The sequence below is a fragment of the Dipodomys spectabilis genome, unplaced genomic scaffold (assembly GCF_019054845.1).
Source record: "Dipodomys spectabilis isolate Male_0828 unplaced genomic scaffold, ASM1905484v1 ptg000141l, whole genome shotgun sequence".
Classification (NCBI taxonomy): Eukaryota; Metazoa; Chordata; class Mammalia; order Rodentia; family Heteromyidae; genus Dipodomys; species Dipodomys spectabilis.
Window position 1 is genome coordinate 2,033,947 of NW_024870818.1, and position 6,938 is coordinate 2,040,884.

The 6,938-nt window shown below is 46.0% G+C and overlaps 1 pseudogene; it reads right to left on the minus strand.

Moving 5' to 3' along the window:
* Positions 1 to 5,836: 5,836 nt before the first annotated feature.
* LOC122117456 lies at positions 5,837 to 6,623 on the minus strand (annotated as a pseudogene).
* Between the last annotated feature and the right edge of the window lie 315 nt (positions 6,624 to 6,938).

A 6,938-nucleotide genomic window follows, 5' to 3' on the forward strand; every position in this document is an offset into this window, starting at 1 on the left:
CAAAATGTAATGAGTGTCACAGACTAGAAGAGGCAGAGTCAGCATTTGAAGCTCTGTGGCTTCCCAAAGGCTATGCTATTAATGATTGCAAGATGAAAATGCTGTTCACTAAGTCTGTGGAGGGAAGGGACACAGCAGCGAGTGACCGGGACAAGCATTCAGACAAAGTGGTCACTATTTGGGTGCTAGAGATGCCCAGGACCAGCCCTTGCACAAGCCATCAGATCATCCTTCCTCAGATTTTCACAAGTCCTTTTTCTATCCATTTATTGGATAGTGTCTAAGACACTAGACTGCAAACTTACTAAATTTAAATCAAATTCAAGGAACTGACATTTTATTGGAGATGTAGGGGAGGAATATAGATAAAGTAGAAGCTGGACATTGGTGGCTCATGCCTGTAATCATAGCTACTCAGGAGGCTGAGATCTGAGGATCGCGGTTCAAAGCCAGCCTGGGCAGGAGAGACAGTGAGACTCCTATCTCCAATAAACCACCAGAAAACCGGAAGTGGCGTTGTAGCTCAAGTGGTAGAGTGCTCGCCTTGAGCTGAAGAGCTGGGGGACAGCGCCCAGGCCCAGAGTTCAAGCCCCACGACCGACCAAAAAAAAAAAAAAAATCATAGCTACTCAGGAGGCTGAGATCTGAGGATTGTGGTTTGTAGCCAGTCTAGGCAGAACAGTCATGTGATTGTTATTTCCAATTAACCAGCAAAAAAAAAAAAAAAAAGTAGAGTGTGTTCACCTGTTAACGAGTGCCAGCTTTGAGCAAAAAAGTTAAAAAATAAAAAAGAGTTCAAGCACCATTACCAGCAGACAGACAGACAGACACAGACAGACAGACAGACACACACACACACACACACACACACACACCCTAGGACATGATAAATTATACAGGAATCTGCATTTACACACAGTGAGAGCAAAGGAAGATACTCTTGGGAGAGAGGGCATCTGATCATATAATATTTATTGAAATGAACTCTAGGAAATAGAAACGAGGCTTTTTCTTTGTTTCTCTTTGTTTTCTTTTCTTTTTGACTTGTTAGGTTATCTGTCTTTGGGAAAGTAAGGGGGACACAAAACTGGAGGGGAAAAGAGTAAACAAATGCAGTACTGTACTCACTGGACACTATGTTGAAAATTAACTATACAACTTGTAGGTGGGAACTGATGGGGAAAAAATGCAAGAAAGCGAAGGAAGGGGTGACATTGTCTAAAAGGAAATATAATCGTTACTGACTTATGTACCTATCACCATTCTGTACATCACCTTCATAATAACAATAAAAATATTTTAAAAGGAATTCAAGCACCATTACCAGCACTCACACACACACACACACACAGTAGAAAAACCTGAACTGATGAATTACAAAGCCAGAGCTGTTGCCAGGCAGAACTGATGCATAGTCAAAAGAGTTGGGCAGAAATGTGGCATATTTTCAGAGGATAAAGTGACTCTGGAACTGGAGTAGATGTATGTTCTGAAGGAAATGAGGCTTAAGGAACGCAGAGAGCATACTTCCTAGACACAGGAACAAAAGAGAGAGTGAAAGGCAAGAGGCATGTAAGTAGTCAGATATGGCAGCATACACCAACAATTCCAGCCCTAGGGAGACTAAGGCAAGAGCTTGATCACAAGGTGAGGATCAGCCTGAGGTATACAGTGAGACCTTGTCTCCAAAAACAGTCAGAGAAAAAAGCTGAGCATGATGGTGCTTACCCATAATCCCAGCTACTCGAGAGTTGGAGGTAGGAGGATTGAGGTCCTTGGTCAGAGGCAGGCCAATCAAAACTTAGAAATTTTATCTGAAAAACAAACTAAAAGCAAAAGGACTGAGATATGGCTCCAGTGGTAGAGCAAATGCTTGCAAGCACAAGACCCTAAGTTCAAACCCAGTACAGACAGGAAGGAAGGAAGGAAGGAAGGAAGGAAGGAAGGGAGGGAGGGAGGAAGGAAGGAAGGAAGGAAGGAAGGAAGGAAGGAAGGAAGGAAAGAAGGAAGGAAGGAAGGAAGGAAGGAAGGAAGGAAGGAAGGAAGGAAGGAAGGAAGGAAGGAAGGAAGGAAGGAAGGAAAGAAGGAAACATTCACAAACCCCCACCATGTCCCCCAAGGCATAAAAAGCCCACAGCCACTATTTTTGGCAGCTCATGTTGGGCACCTAGCATTCCTTTTTTTTTTGTCTGTTTCTTTGGATTTTTTGGTCAGTTGTGGGACTTGAACTCTGGGCCTGGGCGCTGTCCCTCAGCATTTCAGCTCAAGGCTACCACTTGAGCCACAGTGACACTTCTGGTTTTTGGTGTTTAATTGGAGATCAGAGTCTCATGGACTTTCCTGCCTGGGCTGGCTTTGAAGGGCGATCCTCAGATCTCAGCCTCCTGAGTAGCTGAATAGGATTATAGGTGTGAGCCACCGGTGCCAGGCAGGAGCACCTCACAGTCTATGATTGAGCTCTAGGAAAACGAGAACAGGAATCTCTAGGAAGATTCCACAGAATGTTGCCATTTACTTAGCAAGACAAGATAAGACATTGAAGTAACATTGGATGCCAACAGGTCTCTGTAAGGGGCATTGCCCTGGCTTTGCCCACACTTTGCCAGGTACATTCGTGCCCTGAGACAGGGCAATCCTTGCCTACCAGAGGCTAATGATCCTGAGCTGTTCGCATGATGCTTCTCAGAAGACCCTGAAGGATGGTGAGTAACTCGACCATCCTTCCTCCCACGGAATTCATGGAATTGGGGTCAAGTGACCCCAAAAATATGTTACCTTAGCATCTGAGAAAACAACAGAGGCAGGAAGGTCTCTCTGATCTTCCCCTCTCCCTTGACCAAGCCACCCCAGAACCCTCTGACCTTCCCCAGAAGTTGGTCCTAGGACCCTCATCCCAGAGTCTCCTTCCTTATGTCTGGAGGAAAAGAATGTCCTTATCTCTGGAGACAAATAGACACAGAGGACAAGCAGGACTTGCTAATTTCCCTACTCCACCACCAGTTTTTACTATAAGGTGTCAGCCCCCATTGTTTTTTCCTCCTGCTCCTTGAATGCCCACTCTTCATCAACTGCAGCAAAAAAAATACAGTTCAAAGGCTGCTGTCTCATACACACAAATACATTTGTATGTTTCTCTTGTTAATCTGTCTTTTGTTCTAGGTGTCTCATCCATGAACCTGGCCATGGGAATGAAAAGAAGTCTCTTCTCTCCTATCATTGGATTTCCTTTTGTCTCCTTTCACTCATCAACATGCTATTCACATAGCTGGGGAATGGTGCTGAATGCCTGTAATCCCAGCACTTAGAAAGCACAGGCAGAAAGATCATGACTATCCTGAGTTACATTGAGAAACCCTGTCTAAATAAATTTTTTAAAAAGGAAGGGAAGGAAAGGGAGGGAGGATGGAAGGAAGGAAGGAAGGAAGGAAGGGATTCTCATAGAAAAATTGCTAAATATACTGCTCGTTCTGTTACCGGATGCAGGTGAAGTTTAGTGAAGTTCCCCTTTAAATGTAGGAACTCAGAGTCCTTGACTTTAATCGTAGAATAAGAATTTCTGGACATGATAGTAAGAAAATTTGGCAGAGCTTTATTGAGTAAGTAAACAAGTAGGCAAGCAGACAGACAAAAGGCAAACAGACAAGCAGCAGGGCAGGGGCCCACTCTACCAGAGTGTGGGTGCTCTCACAGGGAGACAGAGAGACACAGAGACAGAGATAGAGACAGAGACCCACACAGCTTCTTGGGCTGTTAGGGTGTTATAGGGTAAAGGCAGAGGGTCTGGCTTCCAAGTTACATAAAGAAAGCAGCTCTGTCTTTGTTCTAATCACACGTGGTTTACTTTCTGACTTTCCAGGTAAGAATGAATCCTCCTATAAAACAGTCCTTGAGATAAGGAGGGCGCCTTCAGTTTGAGGATGCATTTTCCTCAGGAAGGCATCCATCCTGTCAGACAAGTGTTAACTCCTGGGGTGAGGAATGCACCCCTCAGGAAGGAATGCATCCTGTCCTCTCTTTGGAGCAAAAAATGGCTTCTATGTTTCTAAATACCATAGTTTTTGAGTTCCCTTCACTAGGCCTCAGTTTCCTTAAGTTATCCGGTTTCATTTTCCCCTAAATGACTTTGGTCCCTTAATCTTAAGGGAAGTGTATGAAGGAATATTTCCTGTATTTGCTGTTAGCTCATCATTCCTCATTCTATCCGGCTTTCTGTCTCCTAAAATGGCTTTGTCCCCTTCATCTTAAGGGAAGTACATGGACAAACTTTAAGCTTGGGTTTTTGAATTCCTGGTAGCCATTTACCAGGCCTCATGTTCATTGAGGCTATCCAGCCTCAAGTCTGCTTCCCTATCCATCTCTGCTTCCAAGAGACTATAGATGAAGAGCATCTCCAAAGATGGCACCCGGGAAGTGACCCTGTGGGACACAGTAACAAGTTTCCTTGGGGCCTTGCTCATACTGGTACTGCAGGTGCTTCAGTTCTGTTGAAGGAAGTCAGGCCTAACTCTGAGGTCCTCAGTCCACTGAGCCCAGCCAAGGAGGGGAAAGCGGTCTGTCCACTTCCCAGGACAGATATGGCAGGTGCATTCTTTGCCTCCAGTGCTGGTCCCTGTGGTTGTTCACTGGTGTTCTCCATGGGGGAGAGCCACAGACTCACCGTGCACACATGGGGGAAAGAGTTTCCCCTCAGGATCGACATGCATGTGCTCCTTACACACCAGCAGGACACCAAGTGGGGGGGCATGGAGAAGCGCCCGCAGCTGGAGAGGTTTCTACCCAGACAGAGCAGGGAGGCTGCGAAGCTATGACTCAGCACCCTTTTCCAAAGAACTAAGAGAAAGGCTGGGGAAGTGGGAAGAATAGGATCAAAGGGAATAAAATAAACTTGAGGAAAGAGAAGCTGTGTGAAGACAAGAAGAGCCTCTCACCTGAATCTTTATCTGCCTGCGAACCCGGGTCGTACCATGATAGCTTACCAAGTAACACAGAATTATCCATTCCCTGGGAGAGAATGAGTTTTCTTTGTGGTAGAACTAAGTTTGCAGATGTAAAAAAGAGGGCTGGGAAGGTAGCTCAGTGGTAGAGCGTTTGCCTTGCATGCACGAGGCCCTGGGTTCAATTCCTCAGCACCACGTAAGGAAAAAAAAAAAAAAAGAATCAAAATTAATAATTTTATAATCACAATAAAGTCTTAACTTTAAGAAATGATTATTTGGGCCTGGAATGGGGCTTAGTGGTAGAGTGCTTGCCTAGCATGCATGAAGCCCTGGGCTCAATTCCTTAGTACAGATAAAAATAATCCCAGCTACTCTGGAGGCTGAGATCTGAGGACTGTGGTTGAAAGCCAACCTGGGCAGGAAAGTCCATGAAGATCGTTTCCAATTAACCACCCCTAAAAGTCAGAATGGGAGCTGTAATTCAACTGGCAAGGCACTAGACTTGAGCAAAAAAACTCAAGGACAGTGCCCAGGCCCTGAGTTCAAGTCCCAGATCTGGGTGTGCACGCACGCACATGTGCGCGTGCACACACACACACACACATACACACAGAGGGAAGACTAGGACAAAACAATTATTATTTTTTGAAGAGTGTAATTTTTTTTAGTAGGAAATATCCTTTATTGGAGTGGACATGGAGCATGCACTATTCCATGATAAATAACTTAAGAGAAAGATCTAGAAGGGCCAGCTTCTTCCCTGCCTCTCAGTGAGGCCTGGGTATGGAATAGATCTTGGAGGACCTCAAGAGTAGGTGGAGTCTGAGGTTACACCGGTCTGGTGTGAGGGAAAAGGCCGCTCAGCTGTCAAGGGAGACCAGGCCACCCTGCCACCTAGCTACAGCAGGAATCCTGGCCCTGGACCCACAAGAATACACTCCTCAGGATGGGGGACTTGGGAAAGGGGAGGGTAAAGACCAATGTTGTATTTTGGCAAAGTATCTACTGACATCACACTTCTAATGTCCCCTTTAACCACTGCTTGATACATGTTACAGCATAAATAAAAACTCAAGGAAAATAAATGCATCAGCTCCCATGAGGTGGAACACGGTGTGGACCACAAGGTGTGGAGGCAATGGGAGAGGGGCAGGGTGCTTATATGCTGACGGTGGGTGGGTAGGTGACAGGAGCTGGCCTGGGAGGAACCTGGGGGAAGTGGGAATACTAGGTGTCCTCGTGCATGTCTGGGGCAGTCAGGCCAAGCCACCTTTGGGAGGTGGGGGTTGCACGATCTCCCCCTCCCCATCTACCTGTCCCTGGTCTCTCTTCTTGGCAGTGTTGTTTTTGTCCCATTGCTGACGCAGGTAGCGCAGGAGGATGTTCTGTTACAATGATCGGCTCAGATGAGTACTCCCGTGTGGGTAGCTGAACTGAGGGGTCCAGTTCAAAGCTGTGCACACAGAGACTGCATGAAATTGGCTAAAATTGCTTTTGTTGTACATAGGCAATACTTAAAAAAAAAATCTGCTGTCTTCTGTTTCCTCCATAGTCACCTCGGCTGCTGCAGCCTCCACCACAGGCTCCTCAGCTGGCGCCACGCAGTGATTTCCAGTCATGTCCGCACAGCTCCATAGAACGTAATTTTTGTTGCTGTTTATCATACGTACTGGGGCTTGACCTCATGCTCTCACACAGCTTTTTCTACCAGTTGAACCACAGCTCTGTTTCGGCTTTTTGCTGGTTAATTGGAGGTAACACTCTCAGATTTATCTGACTGGACTGGCTTCTCAGATCTCAGCCTCCCAAGTCCCAAGGATTACAGATGTGAGACACCAGTGCCCGCCTCACATCCTCAAGTTCTTAGTGGGATCTTCAGACATAGGGTTGTGAGTCCCAGAAAACTGAATTCATGTATCATTGACTTCTGGAGACTGAGTTATGTGTCAGCAAACCCTCCTTTATGTGGGGTTGGGGTGTGTGTTGGCCTTGAATGGTCAG